At 37.4% G+C, this 25,116-nt stretch overlaps 1 long non-coding RNA gene across 2 annotated transcripts in view; it reads right to left on the bottom strand.

The window, feature by feature from the left end:
* LOC148652696 (uncharacterized) overlaps positions 1–25,116 on the bottom strand; it is a 149,072-nt gene that overhangs the window by 87,396 nt on the left and 36,560 nt on the right. For both annotated transcript variants that reach the window (XR_015925403.1, XR_015925402.1), the window contains 2 exons: positions 13,158–13,291; positions 12,063–12,255 (listed from right to left, as the gene is read on the bottom strand). This is a non-coding gene — a long non-coding RNA (uncharacterized LOC148652696). The remainder of the gene's footprint in view (positions 1–12,062; positions 12,256–13,157; positions 13,292–25,116) is intronic.

Raw genomic sequence — 25,116 nt, 5'->3', positions numbered from 1 at the left:
GACCACAGTACATCGTATCTGTAAATGCTGCTTGAACTGTTAACCCATTCATTATCAGTAAGCTACTTCTTCAGATAAGGGGTCAAGATTGTTATTATTTAACCATCCTGTACTTGCATTTAGCTTTACTGTAAACATAATGAATGCAATACAAAATTCACTTAAAGTTAAAAATTGTTTGGGTCTGGTAATGGCAAAGGAATGCTTTATTGTTATTTGTTTTATGGTGTTTTTTTCTTTTTTAAAAGAATAGACTTCTGCATTCCCAAAGGAAGTGGCTCCATCAGTTCAATATCTTGTACCCTAGCTGCAGATATTTCTGAGAATCACTGACATTGCTGTGGCACAAATTATTTCAAAACCATGTAAGTGAGCCTTCAAAGTCTGGAATCACATTTGACAATCAAATAAAGTTGGCAGAAAAATACTTCAGAGTCCACAGACTACCGGATCAATCTTAACCAGCTTTCAAAATACAGACAATTATTTCCTTTCTATAGCTCTGTGTCTAAAAGGCAAATGCAGCCACTAGTCAAAGTCTATCTGTTATGTCTTAGATTGTGGGATAATTTTGAAAACAGGATGAGTTTATTTTAAAAAAAACTAAACGGATCACAGATGTACCACAAATAAAAGCCCCCCGTTCTTTCAAATGGGAGAAGAAGAAAAATCTGTGACAAACAAATGATAACAATTAAAAACCACTTCACAGAACTCATCATGTGAGGGAGCTCTGCGACACCTTCCTTTTTAAGTGCATATTCTTAAAATTAACTCTATGAGCTGAATTAAAAGATGAGAAAAAAGGCATTTTCTAAAATCCTTATCCTATACCAGTCTTAAAACTAAATGAGCTGTGTGAAAGGTTGAATAAAAAACATGTTTTCTAAAACTGTGCTTCTCTGTTTTGCTCTGTGGTCCTGAAGTTGACCATCATTTCATTTTGAGTTCTGTGCCAAACTTGACGCCACAACTTTCAATAGCCTTATTCATGGACATTGAGGTGACCAAGTGCCTGATTTTAGTTCTAATTCAGCCATGTTTTCTACGCCAACTGGATTTACATCTCAATTGGGCACTTAGCCACCCCACTTTCACCTTCTTATTTCAGGCCCACATCTAGGTTGATGAAACCTTGGCTGCTGATAAAAGCCACTGCATCCCACTTCACTGGCAGCTATAGATCCAAACCAAAGGGCTCGTTCGGTCAGCCACAAGACCAGCATCTCAAGCCAAGTCTGTTTATTTGCAAAGGGAAGATACTGTCTACAGTAGGTGGTACTGGGACATTTAAACTGTGAATGCAGGAAAATTGTTTACAGTACCCTACTAAGTGTGCTTCAGGGAACATTTGTGCATCTGGACCACGATAAGAACCTCCACTTTATACGCTTTCTGGTGTTGCCTCTCTTGAAGTCCAGTTTGCTGAAAATACCCTTTGAAAGTATGAAATTCCTCGCTTTCTCAAGAGAAGCTCCAAGGTGGCCCACAGATGAAGTCAATGTGGTCAGAGAGTTTGTTGTCCTAAGTTGGGTAGAGGTTGACAGAAGGAAAATTATTGCCATTTTTGCACAAAACGTGTCTTCCAGTCAGCAATCCAAGTTAACATTCAAACAGCCAATAATACCATGCTGCTTACTGAGCTATTTTTTAGACACAGATGTGTTCTAAATGTTCCTTTTGGCTTACAAAATGTACATGTGTTGGGACTGTGACTACGTGTCCTGACACAGGATTATATGTGGGCAAAGCAAAGTATTAAAAATTCTAATTGTTGGACTCTTATCTTATAGGATATTTCCTCCAAATACCTTCAGAACACCTAGCAGTCAAACTACAGCATCTGCAGCATTAGATCTCCTTACTCCTTTTGTAAACGGAACAGTACACTTATACTAACAACCTACTCCACACACTCTGTAGTGGCAACCACCTTTGTGTTGGTACAGTTGCTGGGGAGAAGTCAGATCCACAGTCTATACATCTTCACCTCATAGCTTGCCAGTGAGGGACACAGACCATTTAAACAAGGAATTAATGGCCGACGGGAGGGCACTGTTTTCCTGACAGCACCATGTGTGTTGTAGAGAGGTATATAAGTATTTTAACAAGTTTCAGAAACTCCACAATATTCCTCCACCACCGTTCCGTTTTTGTACATTGATTTATTGGCAGTCATGTCGTTGAATGCTTGCTGTCTCAGAATGAACACCGATGTGATTCTCAGGAAACATAAACTATTAAAAGTTATTTTTCTTCCCTCTTTCTTTTTTAAACATTTTTAAGGTAAGGCCCTGTCTTGTGGACTAAGAGCATACATACTGTACTCTGCACCACTATAAATACATTTTAATCAAAAAGCTGACAGTTCCTTAGTAAATATTTTCTCCAAAAATATAAATTGTAAAACCATCAATTATGATAATATCAGCTGACAAATATAAAGAGATAGCATACTTAATACATTAGAGTAGAGTAGTTTATTGCCATATGTACACATACATTGGAATTCTTAATCGCACTGATATCTCGGTACATGCACAGTACCACAGACAACCGCACGCAATGTAGACAACAAAAACAACAAATACGTTGTGGAAAAATAAATCTGTATTGGTGAGACCAAAAAAAAGATTAGGGTTAGGTGTTAACCATAACCCTATTATTATTATTATTATTATTATTATTATTATTATTATTATTATTATTATTAGCTGTTTTTTAGTTCTCGGTTTGTGCTTAAGACATCCATACTGCACAGTAAACCAAGTCCAAGTTGTTTCAACATGCCCACTTGTTATTGCTACTGTACATTTTATTTTCATGCCACGACCTCCACGGTGCCCGATAGGAGAGATAGAGTGGATTGGAGAAGTGGCACATCTGTCAGTGTTATGGCTGGAAATACCCTGTAAGGCAATGCTTCAACAACACTAACAGGAACTTGGCTGATTGATGCCCATCCTCCACCCATTGCAGTTTTCCAATTTTGCAGCTGTCACAAGAATTGGGAAAAAGCTAAACACATGACCCAGGCTCAGGTTGAAGACACCTGGACCATCAGAGTCGGTTGCACTCCATGCAACATCAAGTTTATCACTTGGAAACCATATTTATTTAAGAATTTAGAGGATCAAATAATGATTCACTGTTCAATAGCATAAAAGTCTTTAAAGGATTAGAATAGAAAGCCGCTGCAACTACAGAGAAAACATACTTTGAGCTTCTGTTAAAATTTAAAAAAAATCTAAATTCCTATTTAATAAAAGATCCATTAAAATGTGACTTTAACATGCATGTATTCTTCAAATAATCTGTTATTCATTGCTTACATCTAATATACAGTATACTGTACACACTGGGAGGCATTAAACTGAAGTAATAGATTACAGGATGCCTCTCAGTGTATATTTATATAAAGCTTTAAAACTCATTTAAAATGTTAGCCATGAACAGTTATATAAGACACAACTTCAGGTCACAAATTCCAGTAGGATGAGCGTATCAGTCCATATGGGATGAAATGGTCTTCCCAGCAAGAAAGTGGACCTCTGACCTGCTAATCCTGCAGCTCTTACATTACAAGCCTCGGGCCACGTAATTGGGGGCAAAAAATCAAAAGAAAGTTATCTGCCATGGCTAAGCGATCCTGGGGAGATCCTCTGGCTACTTTAACCCTAGCAGTAAAGAAGGGCAGTGATTAGACATGGACTGCTCGAGTGAGATCAATTGGAAACACGTCTCCCTGCTGGGAATCTGCTGGCGGAGACTCTTATTAAGAAAGTGTCCTGCGGTCCTTGATTTAAGGCTCCTGTCCCCAGGAGCTTGTCTCCTTTGCCACTGGTTCTCCTTGCAGCCTCTAGGCATGTCTAGACAGCCGATGAAATTGAAAAAGGTCTCCGTGCTACCTTGGAGGTACATTCACAGCTGAATTCCAGCCACCTTCTGTGTTCCATGCTGGTTTCTGGCTTCTAAGCACCACAATTAGTAACTAATCATTCTTATGCACTTTTGTGAGCTGGTTTAATTACCCTATGGGCAATGAAGCATTCACATGCCCTCCTGCAGAAAGCAGCTGAAAACAAAAAGATTGCCTTTACTGGTACTTAAATCCTGTCAGTGAAGTGTGTTTGCAAAGCGTAAAAGAGGCCTTTGGTATCTACTAATATTTCTGGATATGAATAATGTTAGTACATACTTTACTATATATCCAACAACTGTAATATACATTTTTCCTTACAAACAAACTGAACATAAGTCACATGTGTGGCTTCAACAAACACTGTTTAGTACTAAGATACCTTACTTATATTTCTGTGTAGACAAGTTCAGCTACATGCTGTTTTCCTCAGCAGTTGGGAAGTGTCTTAGATTCAGATAAATCTTAGATGAACAATTTTTGTTAAAGAAACATATGCAGACTTATACTCAACCTTTTCTCTTAATTCAAACAGAAACCATATGTGATATGTACACAGTTTTGTCCAAGAAAACATACGTGACAGGACATTTTTCCTTTTTTTTTGTTGAATGAAGACATTGGGGAGAAGCTTAAAACTATGTGCGCATGTTTCCTACAACTATTTCACTTTGCATTTTACAAACAAGATTGATTTGTATCTTTAAATGTAAGAAAAAGATTTTAAAATGCTTTTTTAACTTCCTCCACCCCTCCTGTCACTATTTCCTCCATGACCTGTGAGCAATCGTCACCTATGATCACCCAACAGAAGAGAGAACAAAGATGAGCACTGTTCCATGCCACAAGCCTCGAAATAATTATGAGAGGGCTTTTTTCTTGAATCTGCCACAGAGTGACAGAGTTACAGGTGGAGGTGAGGAACACCCAGACCACATTAAAGTAAATGAGACAAGCAGGTATAATAAAAACATTGGATAAAACTTCACCCCTCAAGTCCAGCCATTTTTAAACTCATTTTACATATGCTAGAGTCTCAAAAATGGAAAAGAAAATCCATACATTAATGATTAGCTCAACGGAATAACTTAGTTCTCATATTTGCTTGCAGTCTAGGGCAAACCATATACAGTACTGTACCATGGATCACATCGCACTTTCATTTCCACGATTCACTCCCTGTGAACAGAACTGGTTGCAGAGATACTGCGGCCACAGGCCATGGAAAAAGTTAAATATTTATCTTTGTCTCACTTGAAAAGGGAACTGGAGTATTATGATCATATGCAATAAAAACCAGCAGAACAACAACTCATCAAGAGCATTTTTAGATTAAGACACTATTTCTCAACACAGACATTACACAATTAACTGCTTTTCAGGATTTTCTTTCAGATTCTTAACTAACTCGTTCATTCTTATGCCAGTAAAGTAAGCAGATCACAGGACATTGTGTGCAGGACAAAGAATGTGATGACTAAAAAAGAGCTGCACTGTATGTGAATTTCAGTTTTTAGACCTTTCTCAGATTTGTAATGAACAGTATTTCATACCTTTCATTTCCTTGTTCACATTATATTTGCTGTCCATATTTTTCTATGAAACTGTCACTGCAGACACAACTGCAAATACTGTATTTTACTTTTGGCTGTACTTTTTCAACTAAAGTGCATTTGAGATGATACAAAGAAAAACGGTCAACTGTGCTAAGAGGAATTAAAAATTATCACAGTACTTGCTGATTTGCTTGAAGATTTTGTTCTTCACACATCAGGGATAAGAAAAGAAAAATCCTATTACGTGTGGCTTATGCCATTCCAGGATTTACAGTGATTTTAAGTAGTCCCACTTGAGCCCATAACCTTTTTAACTGGTGCAATCAGTATCATGCACTTGTCATTACTTGAGATTCTGCTCAGTGAGCACATGCATGACACTGTGGAGCAAAGAGATGTAACTAGAGCAGACTTTATTACCAGTTCAGTAGAGTGTACAGAGCCATTGAATGGTTTGCTAATGGTGTTGTGTCCACGATGCACCCCCTTCCCCCAAGTTGTGCAACTTTTCCATGTGCTTGTCAGTGGGCGTCTTAGTCTAAAGTGCTCTCACAGCTGAGTCACAGCTGACACTATAATCAGAGACAGGGCACTGCTGGAAAGTTTACGATGGGATAGTAATGAGGAATGTGCTGCAAAAACATTGTCCTGTGTCTGGAATCCTCCTGCAATGTGTGAAGGTGTTAATGAGCCACAGTACCTGGCCCATCTCACCGAGCACATCACCAGAGGGATCAAGTAAGCGGAACAGGTTACTGTGTTTCGTTTTCTGGCGGTATGCTGTATGTTTAGCTGTGTTTAAACAAAAAGAAGAGAAACATTAGCAAACTAAGCAGCAAAACAATACACGACTAAGTAATAGGTTCAATATTTGTTTAAGCATCACTCCATCAAAGCCTTGAAGGGCCTTTGAAACATAATAAAGAGTCTTCCTAAATGTAGATTTGTCTTCATATTCATACATTAAAGCATTTGGATTTTTTGCAATGTTCTTTATTTTCTGATTGCACACTTTAAAATGAATGAATATGTCATACATAAAAATACTACTATGGAAAGACTACTATGGTATATATTTCTGCAGAATCCAGGTAATAATTTTGACATGCTGCCTACATCCTGCATAAGGACTGATTTCCAAATGTTTTAAATAGCCTGAGGGGTTTTGTGATGTAGATTGATGTCCACTAGGGGCTAGCTTAAGACCATCAAACATCTTTGGCTTACTAGGTATGAGAGGCTCTGGAGACAAAGCTTTAAGGACCACAAAATTAAGCCTCTACAGTATGTCTCTTAGCCACTTAACATACCACAAAGTAACTGTTGTCCTTTTCTACTTTTCTCACAACAATGAGAGCATGTACACTTTGTTGAAACTTTTTGAAGCTCTCTTGAAAGGACATTCATTCATGTGAACTTCGAGAATTGTAAACGAGACTTCTGTATTATTTGTAGATTCTTTAATACAGGAACGAACATCTGTAACCAAGGATTAGCTGTTTCATTTCTAATTTATATTTTTTTCAACACTGTTTAAAGGGAAGAAGTAAAGTGACATTATGAGTGTCTGGATGGTACTGTATGCTGAAACACATACACAAAGCTGTGGCATCCTGTTGCTTTGGCTGATGATGCACAAGGAAATGACTCTAGCATTCCTTTTGTGTACGTGGTCAGCTCCTGTTTTCATTAGGAGCAACGAAGCAAAGTACCTGTTGGTGTATTGAGGTGATGTCACTCTAATGACAGTATGTTCAGGAAGAACAGTAGGCATGGTCAAACAATTCATGTGAGATGAAACTATGAGGTCTGGCAGACTGCAACGAGAGACGAGAAAGCTAAAGTTGGCATGTGGGAGTGCCTCTTATATTTTTAAAAGACATTTTATACCAAAGCCTGTCAGAATTACTGTAATACAAAAAACACAAAGATCACAACAGAGAAATCAAATTATTCACAAAGTACTCAAAAATATGGTAATATATCATTATTAACAGGAACAACTCCCTTTAAAGATTGAGTTTTAAGATTGATAACTAAAGCCAGGGGGGTATATAATATATTTACGTAATAAAGCATATTTTAAACATTTGGTGTTAATCATTAAGAGTTTTAAACATAAGAAACATTTCACTTCAAACTTCTAAGTTTAGTTAAACCCTCTCTACAAAGAGAAATTTTGTATATGAATTTTCAATGCCGATATTTCATGTATTTTTGTAAAGCCCTATTATACTAGCCCGTACAACAGTACCTCCCTAAATCTATACCGTTCACCCAGTGGGGTAGTATTTTCATTTCAGGCAGTGTAAGAAATCCAGATTAATTTACTAACTGTCAATTTGTTAATTGTTAAGAGCATTGTTTATATAAACACTGTGTTACGCATTAGTTGACCTTTAAAAGTGTAAGACATAGTTTGCTTGTAGTTCTCTGTTAATTAAACCAACAGTGACATGTATGAATGTTGAAGCCTTTGCTACAGATTAGGTACTGGAAGAGGCAGCTGAGTGAAGCATGAAGCCCAGGAGAACAAAATTAACTGAGAAGCTTTGCCTTGGTTAGGAACAGCTAAAACCTGCGATGAAAAAGTGTGAACAATGGCATCTGTGATGCCATCAGAATATCAGTAAATGCTAAATGGTGTTTATAACGAAAGATTGGGAGGGATGACAACAGCCAAGTTCAATCAGACTCAGCTGTCAGTAATTCATTATCATTCCTGAAGTCATTTCCTCACCTAAAACATTATAAATATTGTACATGATCCCCTTCTCTCCCTCACATACATCTATTTGCATCTCACCTCCACCTTTGCAGCTGCCCATTGGTCACTCCTCTCTCTACATACAGTAGGAAACCAGCCTCCTCATCCTCTGGCCAGGAGGTTAACCCTAGTGATTATTTATTCCTAGTGAAGTTAAATTGGGATAGATGTTTGTAGAATGTGTAGGCCTCTCATTGACATGTCTGCTATCAGTGTATATTGAAATTCCTATAAAATTATAGAAATGTAGATGCAAGGCATAATACTATAGGTACAGTAACTACTAAACCTGACCAAAAGCTTTTGAGAAAGGAGTAAAACTAAAAAGATTCTTAAATTATTTTCTTATCTGGCTTGGCTGGTTTGATAACATTGTACTGGATCGCATCTGACTGGGGTGTCTGTTTTCGGATTTCTTGCCATGTGCGGGGAATGTACAGTAGGCTTGTTTTTCTTGTTTTGTGGTGAGCTCACATCATCACTACAGAGATTTCCACACGCACCTGCAATAACACTGCGTTAAAATGTTCAAGTTTCTTTTTCCTTTCTCTAGAATAAGGCATCTTTAATTGTACACATCCTCATACCAGACTGACCATGCTGTAGGTCTACGTGTACTGTATTTAATGGGGAGAGCCCTCACTGGCATACACCCTTTACGTGTCAAACAAAACCTTTCCTTTTCCAGTATTAGTATGTGTATTTGCGTCCAGTCCCTGGCTGATGTCAGTAGAATTTAAAATTCTAGTGATGAGAGCCAGCACAGGCTTAAGTGTGGACTTTTGCACACTGTGTTCTTGCTAAGTTATTGAAGCCTTTGCCTCTTTCTTCTGCTTGTTTTGTATGTACAGATCAAATCACCATCTACAAAAAACAAGCAGCCTAACAAGCAGCCAAAGAAAGGAATGCTGATTTCCCAGTCTGAGAGATTGTTAATCCATGAATTTATGTTAAATCCTCCACAATTAATGACTCTGTAGATATACAGTGTGCAGTAATATTGTCTTATTGCTTCTGATAGCCAATATAATGTAGTGAATTTCTTTTCCTCTGATAAGATGTTTTAATATAAAAAATGCAAGCAAAAGCAATTCTGTGAAGTATGAGAACAGAGCTTGGCCACACTAATTTTGGGTCAGATTAGTCACTTTATAGGAATTTGAGACAAAAAGTCAGATCTCTATTTATTCATGTGAACAATCCCAGAGTAAAAATTAAGATACCCCGTTTTGCTGGAAGACGGATAAAATAAAGAAAACAACTTACCAAAATGTACATGTTCAATCAAACGTATCTTAAAAGCATTTACAACATCTTCCCTAGTGAATAAAATATTAAACAGAATGAAACAGAATAATGCTACAGTACATCTAAACTGCTGTTGACACTGATATTTGATTAATGTTCTGCATTGTTTTTCAAAGGAAAGAAATCTTCTTACAACCTGACATTTTATTTTAAATCAATACATTTCTCCATAATCTGATTTATTATTTGACATAAATCAACACTTAAACATCTGCTGTTTAATTTTCTACCCACATAGACAGGTTTAATTGTATTGATTTGTTTTGGTATTTACTAGTTGCACAGTAATCCATAGCTCCATTTGCATTGGCAGTATTTATTTTGCCCTTTCTTCATATTATATTATAAAACAAACATAATTAGCACTAAGAAATAAGATATTATCACATCATTGTTTTGCTTTCATACAATTGTACAATTTAAAACTGCAGTCTAAGTCACTACTGTACATGCATCGGTTATACTGACCTGTGAAGAGCACCAAAATAAAAGTCACTGACATCATTGATTGACCAACATGTGGTCTTCATTTGATTTCAAGTCAAATGAAGACCACAAGATGCTTTTAATTTTAGTATTCAAAATGAAATGTCAGTTGGACAAAATTGTATGTCAATATTGTTGATTATTCATTTAACAATGAATGATAACATCTACTGTATATCTACTGTATGAAGCATCTATCATTTTTCTTAGAAATGTATGGAGGTCTTTTTCATTAATACACCTGATAGTCACAAATAAAACTCCATTTGCAACCTTCACAAAATCTTTAATAAGCATACACAGTTTCAATTGTAACAATAGGTTTTCAACTCAAGAGTTAGATTTCACAGCCATACTATACCACCTATTACTTAATGTCACTACAATGAGCCACTGTTAGTCTTGAGGGTCAGGGCCTCGTATCTGATCACTGATGGCACTTATAGGGATCTACAGACACTGTGTTTATGCATTAGCTGAGCAACCATAATAAGCTGAGGCCTCACAAATTATTTTATTTTCAAATTCCCCAACCAATTAGGAGGAGATTTACACAAGCCTTACAGCACACACCTAATCTTCTTGGGCGATCTGCAGTGTTTCTCCTCTGAAATACCCTCTTATGCTCTCATGGATCACTCATGTTAGCCTTTATTTTTCTGAGGCCGTGGCCAGTCCGTGTGTGTGAACTGCTTATGGAATAAAACTGGCATGCAGCCTACTTAGGACATTTGACCTTGTGGATTTTTAGTTTCTCCGTGCGGTTTTCAAACACGCGCTTTTCCCTTAGCAGAGGCTAAAAGGCTCAAAAGGGTGGAAAGCAAAATATTTTCTTTAGTCTCCTGGACGCCAGGTTGCATAAAAGGTTCCACAGCCGTTTGCATCAAACCTCAACCGTCGAAACCACAAATTTTGTTTTTGTAGCCATAAAACTGCCCGACCAAAAAAAAAAACTAAAAAAAATTTCCATTCGGTTGATTCTTATAAATTGAAATGAACTAAAAAAATCTGGTTTACTCCCAAAAGGAAAACACTGAGTTAAATATATTATGTATGTATGAATTAAACATGTAACACATAGACACATAGACATTTTATATATCTACGCATATGTAAATTTATGTATAACTGATGTATTCCATTTAAACAGGACACTAAGCAAACTTCATAAAACCGCATGATTGCAAGCATTAATTACAAATGTAAAGGCTTTAGAGCGGGGTCCCTAACATTGGCCCAGAAAGCCCCAAGATGGAAAATTTTATTGGTCACCCCGTAGTTTCCAGACCTGGTCCTGGGGGGACTGGGGACCACTGACTCTTCTGGTTTTTGTTCTTGACAAGTTCTTAATCACTAATTGATTTCAATTGACTTTTTGAGGCATATTTTTAAAATTGCTTTCAGGTCCTAAAAAGTTAATTGGAATTCATTAATGGCATCAAACCTGTACTCATTTCAGGAGGTTTAGAACTGCCCTGATTCAGGCAGTTTATTTGAAAGATAACCAATCGGGCCTCCTGAAAAGGAAACAAAATGCTCAGCATTTGATACATTATCATTCCCACTTCTCTCTGTTCATCATAAATTGATCACATAAAGGATCAAGGAAAACACTCTCAAATGCAAGTTGAGAATACATGTATGTTCTTGTAATTGGAAACAATACAAATTTGAAGGAGGATGTTTAAAGACAGCAAGATCCAAGTACAGAAACAGATGAACACGGAAACAGATCAAACAATTAGCACTGATAATTAGAGTTCAGCTGGAATGAAAACCAGCAGACAGAGTCCCCCAGAACCAGGGCTGGGTACCACTTCACTAAACCACCTTTGTCTGAAGATTCGGAGCATATACCAGTTATTGATTAATTAAGCAATCTGATCAGTAAAGGAAACTTATGCTGGGGGCCTTATTTTCTCATCACCTGCAATTGATCACAAGTACATTTTTCCCATGTCATTTATAAGATCACTTTATTAGCCATATATAATTTCTTGCATTAGCAATTTGTCTTTTCACATACCTCAGCTTGCTCTCCATGAGACACACAGGCAGGGAGAGAGAAGCTTGGGGTCAGCCATTTATACAGCGCCCCTGGAGCAGTTGGGGTTAAGGGCCTTGCTCAGGGGCCCAAGAGAGTAGGATTCCTCTGCCGGCCATGGGATTTGAACCGGCAACCTTCCAGTCACAGGCGCAGATCCTTAGCCACAGTGTGGCTAATACAGAAAATATCATTTCAATATAGAAACACATTTACTGTATATATGCATTTTTAATCATATTACATTTACAGAAAGGTTACAAGTACAGTATAAAAAACAACTGTTGATTTATCTATTTATCTTTTAGTTTGCTATACACACATCTACAGACCTGAAGGGCTTATAGATAGCTTTGACTGAAAAAATATAGTCCACTAGATGAAACTATATATATATAGTGAATTACACACTTACATTAAGTACCATTCCCCGATGCTTTCAATGGTCAGTGAGCTGAGATCAGAAACCCACAACAATACTACCCAATTAACCAACTGATTAATCCAATTGTCATTTAGAACTGGAACAAACCCTGCACCAACAATAACTCTCTAGGAGCAGGGATGTAGACCCTAGTTTATCTTGGAGGCAGTTTGTTTTGGATTAAGGTTAAAGCTGTAGTAGGAAAATATTTCATATTGTTTAAAAAATAAATCAAGTAAATGATAAAATGTAAATTACTAGCAACGTGTTGCGTATGGTTTCTTTCATTAAAGCCATTTAACAATGCAGTTCAGATATAACTGCAAATAAATTGAAAGTGTAGTTCAGAATTTCCTGTGAGCAGTTCTTTTGTATCTTTTTAATGCTACTAAAAATAATATTATAGCTTGCATTACAATCCTCTTTCACTACAAAACCAATGATTTGAGGATTTCAAATGCTTTTTCGGAAGTGATCTCCTTTTAGGAGGTTGTTTTTAGGGTCAGCATAACAGGTGGTACTAACTGGTTGAATCTATTGTTTTCAAAACAATGCTACAGCACATGTATGCCTTGACCACCATTTAACTCTTCTGAAATTTAAGACCTACTGCTTTTTAGAAGGGTTCTCCCTCTGTTTACAGATGCAAGTACCTTTTGACATCCTTTTGCTGTTTCTGAAGACCTCTTTGTATTCATCTTTGTGTGACCATCAGACGCGGTGACGGCTTCATTTGTTAGCTGTCTTGTCACAGAAATTGCAGGTTGCTGCTCATCTACTTCACAATCTGTCAATAAGGAGGAAAGGGATATGTCCTTATCCAGCGATTCTCTGAAGGGAGAATTTCTTTAATCATTTGAGTGGAAAAAGATGAGGACACATAAGGATTACTTCCTAACTGCTGAAAGTAAGGGGTCACCCACCAACTACCTTTCAGGAATTCAGATTGAGATAAAAGTTTGTATCAGGAGCTGACTGACACAGTTGGCAAATGAATGGTATGCCAATTTATAAAGAGCTTAATAAGAATTTGAGAGAAATTTTAAGAAAAGAATATGCTTATACTTTATTGCCTGCAATAAACCTGGGATTTCCAACCCTCGTCCTGGAGTGCCATACTCCAGCAGTTTTTTACATCACCATTAAATCACCCATTTCTACTGATGTGGAATAGTTCAATTGTGATAAATTAAACAGGTGATGTGTTAAATAAAGTAATTTAGAGATAATTAGGAGTGAAATGTTAAATTCCTGACCCCAGTCTTCAAAGACCAGAGTCCAGTTAATTAAACAGATTACTTGATTGATTCATCAATAGCCACAGAGGCTGCCAATCTTGATTAAGTATTTTGGGAATCCGCAGAACCAGACCCCTGCTGTAATGCAATATTCTATATATAAATAAAATGAACAAGAATGTGGGTGTTTTTTCTGCATCAGTATCAGCCTTTATGGTCAGCTGAAATCTATATTACTCTTAAAACAGCAGCTTTAAGTAGTGAGCACAGTAACAAGCTTTTTATAAAGCATGTACATCTGTGATCCTTATTTTCTTTATCTTATCTATTTTTGACATCACATTTAACTTTTAATGTTAAAACATGAAGCAGACAAACAGTTAGGAAAACAGAAAAGTCTAATACTGTATGTAGGCAAATATATTGTTTGAAATCATTAAGATTACATTTTGGGTTTTGTGTTTATTAATTTTAACTTCTTTACCAGCCAAGGCCTCAATATTATATAAACCTGTTTTTTGACTCCAGGCATGTTTACAACACAGACATGGAGAAGCAGGCTAGAGTAGAGCTTAGCACAGCCCAGAAATGCCATTAAAATGCTTTTCTGCATTCCTTTCACTTTTTAATGCAATCTGTACAAAGAACTCTGTTTTGAAGCAAGTGTAATGGCAACAGGAACTGTTGACTGCAGCAAAAAAAACATAAGCCTGGAAGGATTAAGAAGAAAATGCACTGTAAAAGGCATTACAAAGTATTGGTCTAGGTTATTTATTACAGGGCAGTTCCTAGTCTGAGTACTGCATACACAGTGGATAGCATTAAGGGAAATGTTCTGTCTTGGTGCACTTACATAGTTGATTGTAACATATTCAAGAAAAATACGCCGTAAATACTTTGTAACAGAGCCATATACTGAGAAAAAAATGTTTAAAACGTGTATTGGAAATTAATGATTACTATTTGTGTGTACTTTCATATGAAGTAAAAGATACAACTTCTATAGTGCTGGCCACTGTTATGCAAACTATATATCCAGAAAATCTGTTCCTCCCCTTTGAAGCATGCAGCAGCCCAAATTTTCCCCAAAAAACAGTACTCCATTACACATCAGTCTTCACTCTTGTCCATGTCCAACAGCTAAATTATACTGGACATTATGGTCATCTTTGAAAACAATCTAAGGCCCAGAGGATACAAATCAAAGTTGCATACAAAGATGTTCCTGTGACTATCCAACCACGGCAACTGGAGATGATTGCATGAGAAATAGGACTGCTGTATTTCTCAATTACCAGATGTTCAGCACCGACCAGAGGAAAGACAAGTACCTCCCCAGCAGCACCACGAGCCTATAGGGGTCATCCTGTTGCTAAGAGCCAAGAAAACCTTGGCCAACTAATTCCAGCCTACCATCAGCAGCACTCAGCTAATTGAGCGCCACCTCTAGGGAAACCCCGGTCAGAGTCTAGTATTGACGTGACCCAGGCTCGAACCCATGTGGAGTCATTGAGCTCAGCCTACGCTTTCAAGAACATTTGTACTGGTTGATCCACCAAGGAAGCCCCTGCTTCTAATTATACTGTATATTTCTATGTTTGATTCTCTTTAAAATTAGCAATTTTTTTTTGCCACCTTCTTCTGGGCAGCTTTCATACTCCATCCAGGCTGATCTGAAACCAGCTACAAGGGAACTGCACAGACTCTGTAAGAACAGAGCAGGCAAACAGCTCTAGTTTCCTGCTATCTCACAACTCACACAGTCCACTATATTATGTCAGGGAAATTCTTCTACTCACTTAGTCTCAACCACGAACGCAATTATCGGTGTCGCACATTGTGATCAATGTCTTAGGACCAACAGCAATTATTTATAAACCAACACCTTTCCATTTCACTGATATGAAGGGAAATGTTAATTAAGGGCATGAACTGCAGTTACTCTTTTTAGTGACATTTTAATAATTGCCATGATAAATTATTGCTAAGTTCAGAGTTCAGAGTAATTTGGTACTTTTCTTCAAATGTAACCTTAGCTTAGACAAAAATGTGTAATTGGTGGTCTCAATAACAAAATAATGCAATGAAGCCCATTTCTTTTGACATACAGTATGTGCTAGAGTTAGTGGGGAACATCAGTTTGTAAAGCATATGAAGCTCAAAACGAACAATCATGTTTATTAGTACAGGTTGTAAGTTGCTGACGAAACATGGAAAAAACACATTCTTGAAATTATGCTCTAATGAGGCCTTGACCTGCAACTTGTATAAATTGTGAAGCAACAGCAAGATCTGCCTTGGAGGCTGTAGCTAGGCTTTATCCCCATTTGCAGAATTAGCTTCTCCTTCCTTATTCAGTATCAGTCCTGCTCTCCCTCCTGTGTGGTATTATACAATTTCTCCCCTTGGGGCAGTCTTGATTTCATCAGGCTCCCATCCTCCCCCACACCTGGCCGGTAAACTTGCAGTTATGCTGCTGTTGCTTAGCAATGACAGCCATTTTTCTATAGCAGCTGGGGCAAACTACGAAAGCTTTCAATTTTGTTTCCCCTCTAAGTGAGTTTGTGTATGACATATAAGAATGGATTTAGATTCAATCACCATTAATGCCTCCGGATCCTAAGCTTTCTTCAGGCATAAATGACTAAGCCTTGCTGAAAAGTCATCCGCAGCTTGGACTTAGGGATTAAATGTAAACCTCAAGACTTGTCCCACGTGCAATCGAAGCCAGACGTGCAACAGGGCCACCAGAGCAGAAAGGCAGGTTCACTAGCCCAGTACGCCACCTGGCAGTGTTCTGTCGCTGCCTCCACACTGCTTGAACCCTCCTCCTCCCCTCCACCATCATCATCATGACCCATACACTGCCTGTAGATAACGTATACTCACAAGGCCCTCCAGCTGGCTGACCAGGTGACTTCATACCTGACAACCCTGACTGCCTGCAACAAAAGCCAGAGTTAAATGCCATGGAAGTTTCTCACAGCCACGCTAGATAGCATCTCCATCCCAGCCTGAACACAATAATTATAAGCAGCAACACAGATAAAGTTGCAAATGAGCATTCTGTGAAAGAAAGCAGGGGGGACCGGACACTACACGGTCCTGGACCCCCCTTGTTCTCCTTTTAATTGATCGATACCCGATCTTTAATGACAATTCAAAGGTAGTCCCCGGGGCTCCTGGTACAGCTGAGTGATATGTGTGGGAACAGCAAGGAGCCACTTCGGTGCACCTGCTAAATGGCTGTTCGGTCCTATTCCCCCTGCACCCCTACCATTGTTGCTGGTTTATATTCAGTTTCCCTCTGAGGAAACTGTGCATTGAAGGACTCAAGGACTGGCTGCTCTCTTTTCAAGGGGTAAAAGAAGAGGGTGACCTGCCAGGCAGCGGTAAATGAAAAAGGAGACATGGAAGCAGACATGGAGTCTAAATTCTAAACTACAAGCTCGTGATGCAGGTGTCATAGATCATGCATTTGAGCCACGGCCAGCAAGTAGCAATTTGATGCAGGGATGCTAAAACGTGATTTCATATTGAAAGCATCTTTTCTTTTACTAATTTTCTATTAAACCTCAAGACAAGTATAAAAAGATCAGACATGCAAGGTTTTCTTCCTGTGTATAAATATAGGTACAGGTAACAGGTATAAATAGATATGACTCAATTCACTCACAGAAAAGCTAAGACAAATGGACAAAACACATTAATATTATAATCAGTTTTTCATAAGCCCACCCTAGACCAGAAGACACTACAATTATCAGTAATGAAAGCAGAGGTATGTCACTAAACACAATGTAATCTTGATTGTTTTGTGACCTTTAACCCCCACACTAATGAGATCCATAATGAAGGCATTATTCTTTCAGCATGTAGATTCATGTGACTTTTAAGAGCCAGGAGAATGAAAGCCATCTGATAAAGTCAGTACTGTAGACAGGTCTTAGGTATTAACTAGTCAGGAATTCTGCATATATAATGATTTGAGCACAAATCACATCTTGCATTTCACAACGATCTTTCCAGGTAACAAGTTACTAAAACTGGGAAAAGCTCATTAAGCAAATCCTCTACAAATTTTGTTACTTTAGTGACCTGGAGCAGACTGCACAGTGAAACAATGTGTTTTTGCCCTTTATTGCATGAGAGTAATGTGCCTCTGGATGGAACAATCCCGTAAGTGTTATAATCTAGATTAAAAACACATCATCCTGGAATGTTTTGGTGAAAGTATTTAAGTGCACAACAAAATTGTGAAATTAACCTTTGTTTTCTACATCACATTTTAAAAATATGATTGGAAATGATCAAGTCTCAAACATGAGCTCATTTTCTCACACCCCTTTTACCACACCAGTGATGCCAAGAAGATTCTATTTCATAACCTCAAAACATAAAAAATATGTGATTTAACATTGCCCATATGGGAAAAGCAAATCAATTTATCTTCCGTCTCCATGGAATAATACATTAAGCAATTTTAAAAGGTTCCATCCCTTTTCGGTTTACACTTTTATAATCCTAAGAGTGCACACACTAAAGATGGTAAAAATAAAAAGTAAAATTTGTTTCTGTTTCTCCATTTCTTGGTTCTGTATTTAAACGAATGAAATAAAGTTACCCGGTTGCCTCAGTGGTGTTAAAAAATCCAGCAATCGTAAAGATCACAAAACCCTATGCCAATTCTTTTCAAACAAACGAACCCCTCTAATCCCTTCTGCACTTCCAGTCATCACAGTGTAATTTCGACATGTCGTCACTAAGCTGAATCGTCTGTAGAGCAAAATGCACAGGGGCCTATGCTGGATATAAAAAATACCAAATGGGGAGAAGACTGAGCAGCCGGAATGCTGGGGTTTAAACAAAGTAAACCTTCCGCCATCTGGCCTGTGTTTAAGTTGGTTTTAAGGAAAAGAAAAAGAAAACCCTCCAAGTTTAATAAAATTGAGGAGAACCCATTCATTTTCACTCCAATATCCTGAAGCCTCCAGGCATGACAAAAGGCAAAGAGAACTCAAGTTAAACAGACCTCCAGTTAGACCCAATAAACTCTGTATACCTCAGACAAAGTAATAATCAGTGAAAAGACAAGCTCTTTGCATTATGTCTGTCATGCAGGCAATCTGAATAGAATTGTTTAGGGCTGTTTTCTTCCTGGAACAAGCAATGTAGCAAAATTAACCAATTAATCACTTTCCACTTGCACAGAGTAAACCTAAAATTCATTCTTTACAATGAGGAGTATTACTGTAAAACTGAGTTTTCCTTTTTATCTATTGAAATTTAATATTAAATAGCCTGCATTACTGGCCTCATAAGACACACATATTCAACTCAATAGTTGTTTCATTTTTATTCATTTTTAAGCAAAAAAACAAACAATTGACACATAAAATGAAGAGAGGTCACACTCACTGACTCTTCAATGGTTAACATGTAAGGAACACTATTTAAGTCTCAAACATCCAAAGCAATGATTATCAAAAAACATTTTAGAATTTCAGTCAGAGTCTTAAGCAGTGCCGGACAATGTAAAGAATGTTCAATAACCCAACACTGAACCCTAGTAACAAAGAACAGATACTTAATCCATATCCGAGACTCTGAAGCATTTCTCTGGTGTTTCTCTGGTGTGCTAAAGAATTTGAAGCCATGTCCTCCTAAGCTCAAATCACATTTGAGGACCTTGAGTTAATTTTAACCCAGTTAAGTTTCAATGTTATGGGAAATTGTGCCATTAGAATTGTTGAATTGCATTAAATTTCAAACAAATGAATTTTATTTTGGATGACAACTGACAAATAATTGATAGAACACCAACATGCGAGGGCAAAATGGCATTGACTTTAAATTGGTAAAAGGAGATGGATCTAATATAGTTGCTCCTAAATTCATAAACACAATTTGAGGTGGGCTTTTCCCATAAGAACAGAAAAGGAAACTGAAGTCTGGAAACAAAGGTATCCATATCTATCGTCTGCAGAGCACCTCACTGAAGATGACAGATGCCAAAACATTGGTAACTTGGCGCCCTTTATTTTAGTCTTATAGAGGTTTTAAGAAACAGCTTGAATTTGTGGGTGATTCCTTATGTTTTTATTCAACTAAGTGCATGCACTGTTTTAGTGTGGCCAACAGCCAAAACCAATTATTAATTCATGTGTGAAGAAGATGGGAGAAATAAGGGAAAATGTCTCAGTAAATATTAAATATGTTGGTTTAAAGAAAGGGTAAAAAAATCTAATGTGATAAAATTAGACAGAACCATCTGTCAGGGCATGATTGATCAGTCTCGAATGCTTTGTCAAAACTGCGCAGCCTGAAGCCCAAGGCACTTCCTATAATCAAAGAACATGCCCACCCATGGCTAATTAGACATTAAGCAAATGTCAGCCTGTTGATTTAAAGCAGGTCCCCAATATGACCAAAACAAAGCATGGACCATGAAAGAAGAGAGCCAGACCAAAATGGTAGAACCCTGGATTTGCAATTCCAAATTAAGTGAAACAAGTCAGATAATTCCCATAGTCCCCTCCCATTTCCCCACAACACACAGACCATGGCTCCTCCAAACATTTGGACACCTGAAGAAGAGGATAGGGAACAATGACACAAAACAATTACATAAAGAACAACTGGCAAATCGAGAAATGTGGAATTTATGGCCTCAGAATGGGATGTGTATTTGTGTGGCCATAGTAACTCTTACATACTTCTATACTGTAAACCTATTTTATATACTGTTTTATTTTATAAACTACTTTATTTGGCTTTTAAGCAGTTAAAATTATTTTTATTAAGTGATTATTTTCCTAGTAAGTATGCACATACTGTACAGATACTGTATATACCCAGCATCTACAGGTACAGTAGATGCACAAACATACAGTATATGCTGTACACATAATAGTATACACATATCTTGGTTAGGCTGGTTGGCTTCATTACAACTTGGCCACAGCATGGCCAAATCTGACTCCTACTGTAGTCTGACAGCTAAGCTTTTCATTGTCCATCCATTACCAGAACGTCCCATCCTCGTGGGTTACAGCAACCTGAACTCTGGACAAGATAGAACTATAAAGTGGATGAGATGCTAGTTCATTGTAGGGCACATATGCAAGCACATAGGGAGTATTTAGAGGCACCAATTAATCTTGCTAGAGCACCCAAAGAAAGCCTAAAAGAAATGGGGTGATCATACAGCATCCACACAGAAGGCACCCCAAACTTAAATTGCCATGAGTCATCTGTACTAAACATGATGTAAATGTGCTGCCTGGCCTTTCAGCAGTATCATTGAAAGTTAAGTAGAACCATAGTGTCACCACTAACTCAGTCAGACTGTATAATATAAGAGTTTCCAGTTAAACTGGCAACACAAAAGCATGGCTGATTGAAAATTTTGGGACTGTGGTATTGGACTAAGATAGTGCCTACGAGCTAAAAAGAACTGCTTCGTGGTTGCAGTACTGTAGCTGGGAATACTGAGCCAACATTGGCTCTGTACAAAGGTTATCAGAGTTCCCACCAAATTAAGATATGACACAGAACAGCACGCTCACTGAAAATTGTATGGTATACAAAACGGAGAACAGAATAATTACTTTACTTCAAGACAATGCGTATTTAGATTAAAACAGCTTTATTACAGAGAACACCACCATACAGTACTTTCACATTAAACAGTATGTGAGGACAAACTAAAGTGAAGCACAGATAAAATGCAAGTGGAAAAATATCAAGAGCCATGATCAATAAAAGGCAATATTAACAAAAACTGGGAACAAATCTTTGCATTGTTGATCTTTGCAGAAAAGCAATTCAATTTAATGGAAAGGGAGCAAAATAATAATGTTTGGGAACACATCATAACGGTGTTTACAGTTCAGATTGAAGCAACAGAGTGGTGGTGAGTTCCAGAACACACAGAGGAGGTGTAAATTATCAGTCTGGATTCTCACTTACAGCACTGCGTTTGTAATTAGGGGTGTAAAGTAGACAGCAGCATGCCAGCTCCTGCAGTGCACCTTATACATGGAATGAAAACTCTATCCATCAGCAAGGAACACAAATTTGTTAGCTCAATTATATAGAATATTTCAAGGAAAACATCCTTAATAAAGCAGGGTGTAATAAAAACCTTTTCAAACACAAAATGTTTCAATATCTGTGTTTCGAAAATCATATTCAATAGCCATTACTGAGTGTTAGAATACTACATAACTTTAATGACTTTCTAAAATCTATATTAATTATTATTGCCGTTATTTTAAATCATTCTGTTCCCATTTTAAGTGTGGAAAATGAGAAAAGGTGAGCATGTCTGTTACTGTTAAGTAGTAAGCACTACAGTATACAGTATACGATAATCAGCAGACATCAGTAACTACATTAATAGTTGATTTATAAAATCTAAATATTAGAAAAATACATTCATACATACAGTTTAAAACCTTAAGTCATTAAATTTCATTTTTAGATTTTGCCTGATACCTTATATTTAATGTTATAATCATAAAAGTCACTGATTAATTGTTTTAAAATCATCATACTAATATCAGTGAATTTTTGCATAATCTTTGGTTTATGGATTTCAAACAATCTCATGACATTTAATGAAATATTATTGGCGCTTTATGATAACTCACAAAATCTGCTGGTTTTGTAAAATATGCCAAACAACAGTCAACATTGCTGCTATTAATAGACTGTGTTACCACTGCTTTTTCAAGCATCGTACTTTGGACATGTTTTGCATTTTCTCTCCCTCCTAAATGATTCAGAGTAGCACTCATTTGATTTAATTCTCTGGCACTGCGCTCTTTTTCTCTCCTTGTCTGTTCCACTGCTGGCTATCTTCTTTAAATTATTCTGTCACTTCGAGCACTCAGCACCTCTGAAACCTGAGGACTGAGCTGGTTTCAATTTAAGCCCTTGAAAAGTTAATAAGTTTGTGATAAATTCTCCAGGCCCGATCCTGTTTTGCCCCGGTGTATGTTTTCTGCCTCCTGATTACTTTTCGTCCTCACTTCATTGGGAAAGCACAAAGAGAGGGTCTGTTTCCTTCTTCCGCAAGGAGCTCTGGTGCGATGTAACCCCCCCTTCAAGCCACACTGATATCACCACTAGTGGAGGGATTCTGGTTACTTCCAGGTATTAAAATGATAATACCAATGGCTTGTAAACACTTCGGCATTCTCTCCGGTCTCTGTGATACACCATCCGAGACTCCACTTAGCACATTACATAATACCACATAAAAATTATGGCACATCAGTAAAGCTCTGCTGCTGTATACTGTAAATGTGTTTAATAGCATGCACAGATTTGTTAACATCTAATATGACAAACTGCCTGAAGTATATATACTGTACACATCCATCCATCCACTTTCTAACCGCAAGGCAGGACACAGCCTGGATGGGATGCCAGTCCATCGGAGGGCGCACATTGACACAAACACGCGCACATTCCCAAAAGGGACAATTTTGCCAGAAGGCAATTAACCTACCCGCATGTCTTTGGATTGTGGGAGGAAACTAGTGCACTCGGTGGAAACCCATGTGAATATGGGAGGAATATACAAACTCCACAGAGATAGTCCCTCAAGAATTAAACTCAGATGTACAGATGCATATATAAATGAAATCAGATGCTATAGGTGGGGTTTGGAATACTAAATATAAACAAAAGTACTGTGGTAGTTTTGAACACAGCTTAAATTTAGGAATCAAAAAATATTTTCCCTGATGGAATTGTACTTTATGACTGATACTGAAATTTTGCACACTCGGGTACAATTTAGAGATACCAATTAACCAAGGCTGAAAAATGTCTTCAGGCATGTCTTAGAAATGTGACAGGAAACCAGGACACCCAAAGAAACCCACACAAACACCGGAAGAAAAGCAGACTCTGCATAGAATGTGCTCCAGTCTAGAATTAAACTCAGGACCCAGACACTATTAGACAACAATGCTAAACACCATGCCACCATGTCGTGGTTATGTAACTAGCAATGCAAAATCCAAAAACCATAACTAATTTGATTTATCAACTGTGATAAATTACAGTCAGAAAAAATTTATCTTAAAGCAGACATAGTTTTGGTTTAATCATTTTTTTAAATGAATGATTATTAAAGAAAAGTTTTCGTGCCGTTAAACTTAATCATCTGATGACTGCTCAGCATAATTTCTGTACTTTTTATCATGTTTTTTTCTGAGAATCTGAGAATTGTTGTTGTGCGAATTTTGATTTCTTTTCCAAATTACAGATGAGGAAAGTTTTCCAAATTTCCATAGGGCAAAATCATTCTTGTACCACGGCCAAGGATTTAAGCATTGCTTTGCACATACAGTATTGTATTTCTTTCACATTAATATGTCAATGGAATACTCTTAACAATATATTTTCGAATGCATTACTTTTAGGTGAACGTTAGCATACATTTTGGTTATAGTTGCCCCAGTGAAGTTTTATATAATCTCTTAATCAATGTAAATTCTCAGCTCTAGGTCTTCACAATCTTCACAATTTCAATTCCATTAATTCAAAATTAACCTGCCAGCATTCTAGTATTTGCCAAAGGTAACCTTCAAGATTCTAAGCAGTGTCAGTAGGCACCCCACTACCATTATTAAACAGCTGGAAAAGACTAGTTTCTTTCACTTGAAACCATGATTATGAGCAACCCCCAATAGTCCAACACGGGACAATTAAAGATAATTTAAGACTTAAGCAATTAAGTTTGATTTCTGGAAATTACTGTAGAGGTCTTGTAGTTGTCGCCCTGCACATGCGGGGAATATTTTGACAGGTTGTTACAGGCTTCAGAAACATAAGGGACAATATGTGTGATTTCTATGCCTTGATTTAAGTAGAGGTAGGGGTCAGTGAGGTCTAGTTTGCACAGTTCTGGATTGCTGGAGTGGAGATTAAGCAAAATAACATGTCCCCGGCCCACCTGTCTTCCAATTACCTCTAAATAAACAAAATCCGTTACTCACTACATGCACATGCATAAGATAAATCCACTCAGCCATCTGACTTCCCCAATTAAGTTTTCTGACAACTTTCCTATAGAATTTTTGGAATCAATCTCTGAAATCCATTTTAAATGATGAGTATAAATCCATACACCCATTCTTTATTACATTTTGATTAAATCCGTGCTACAGTATATCCATACATACTGTTTAGTTGTCTCCTTATTATATTGCCATGTGTTGGGATTTTAAAGCATTCACAAACTATTATATTTAAAGTCCTACAAACAGGCCAACAGGTCCTCTTTTGTTGAAGGCGACTGATTGGTTGTGAGCTTTGAAACTTTTGCAATTGAACAATGTCCTGGAAAGGCTTAACA

The sequence above is a fragment of the Lepisosteus platostomus genome, chromosome 11, assembly GCF_059453375.1.
Source record: "Lepisosteus platostomus isolate fLepPlt1 chromosome 11, fLepPlt1.hap1, whole genome shotgun sequence".
Lineage (NCBI taxonomy): Eukaryota > Metazoa > Chordata > Actinopteri > Semionotiformes > Lepisosteidae > Lepisosteus > Lepisosteus platostomus.
The sequence above is the reverse complement of the archived record's forward strand: the minus strand, read 5'-3'. Positions and strand labels throughout refer to the sequence as shown.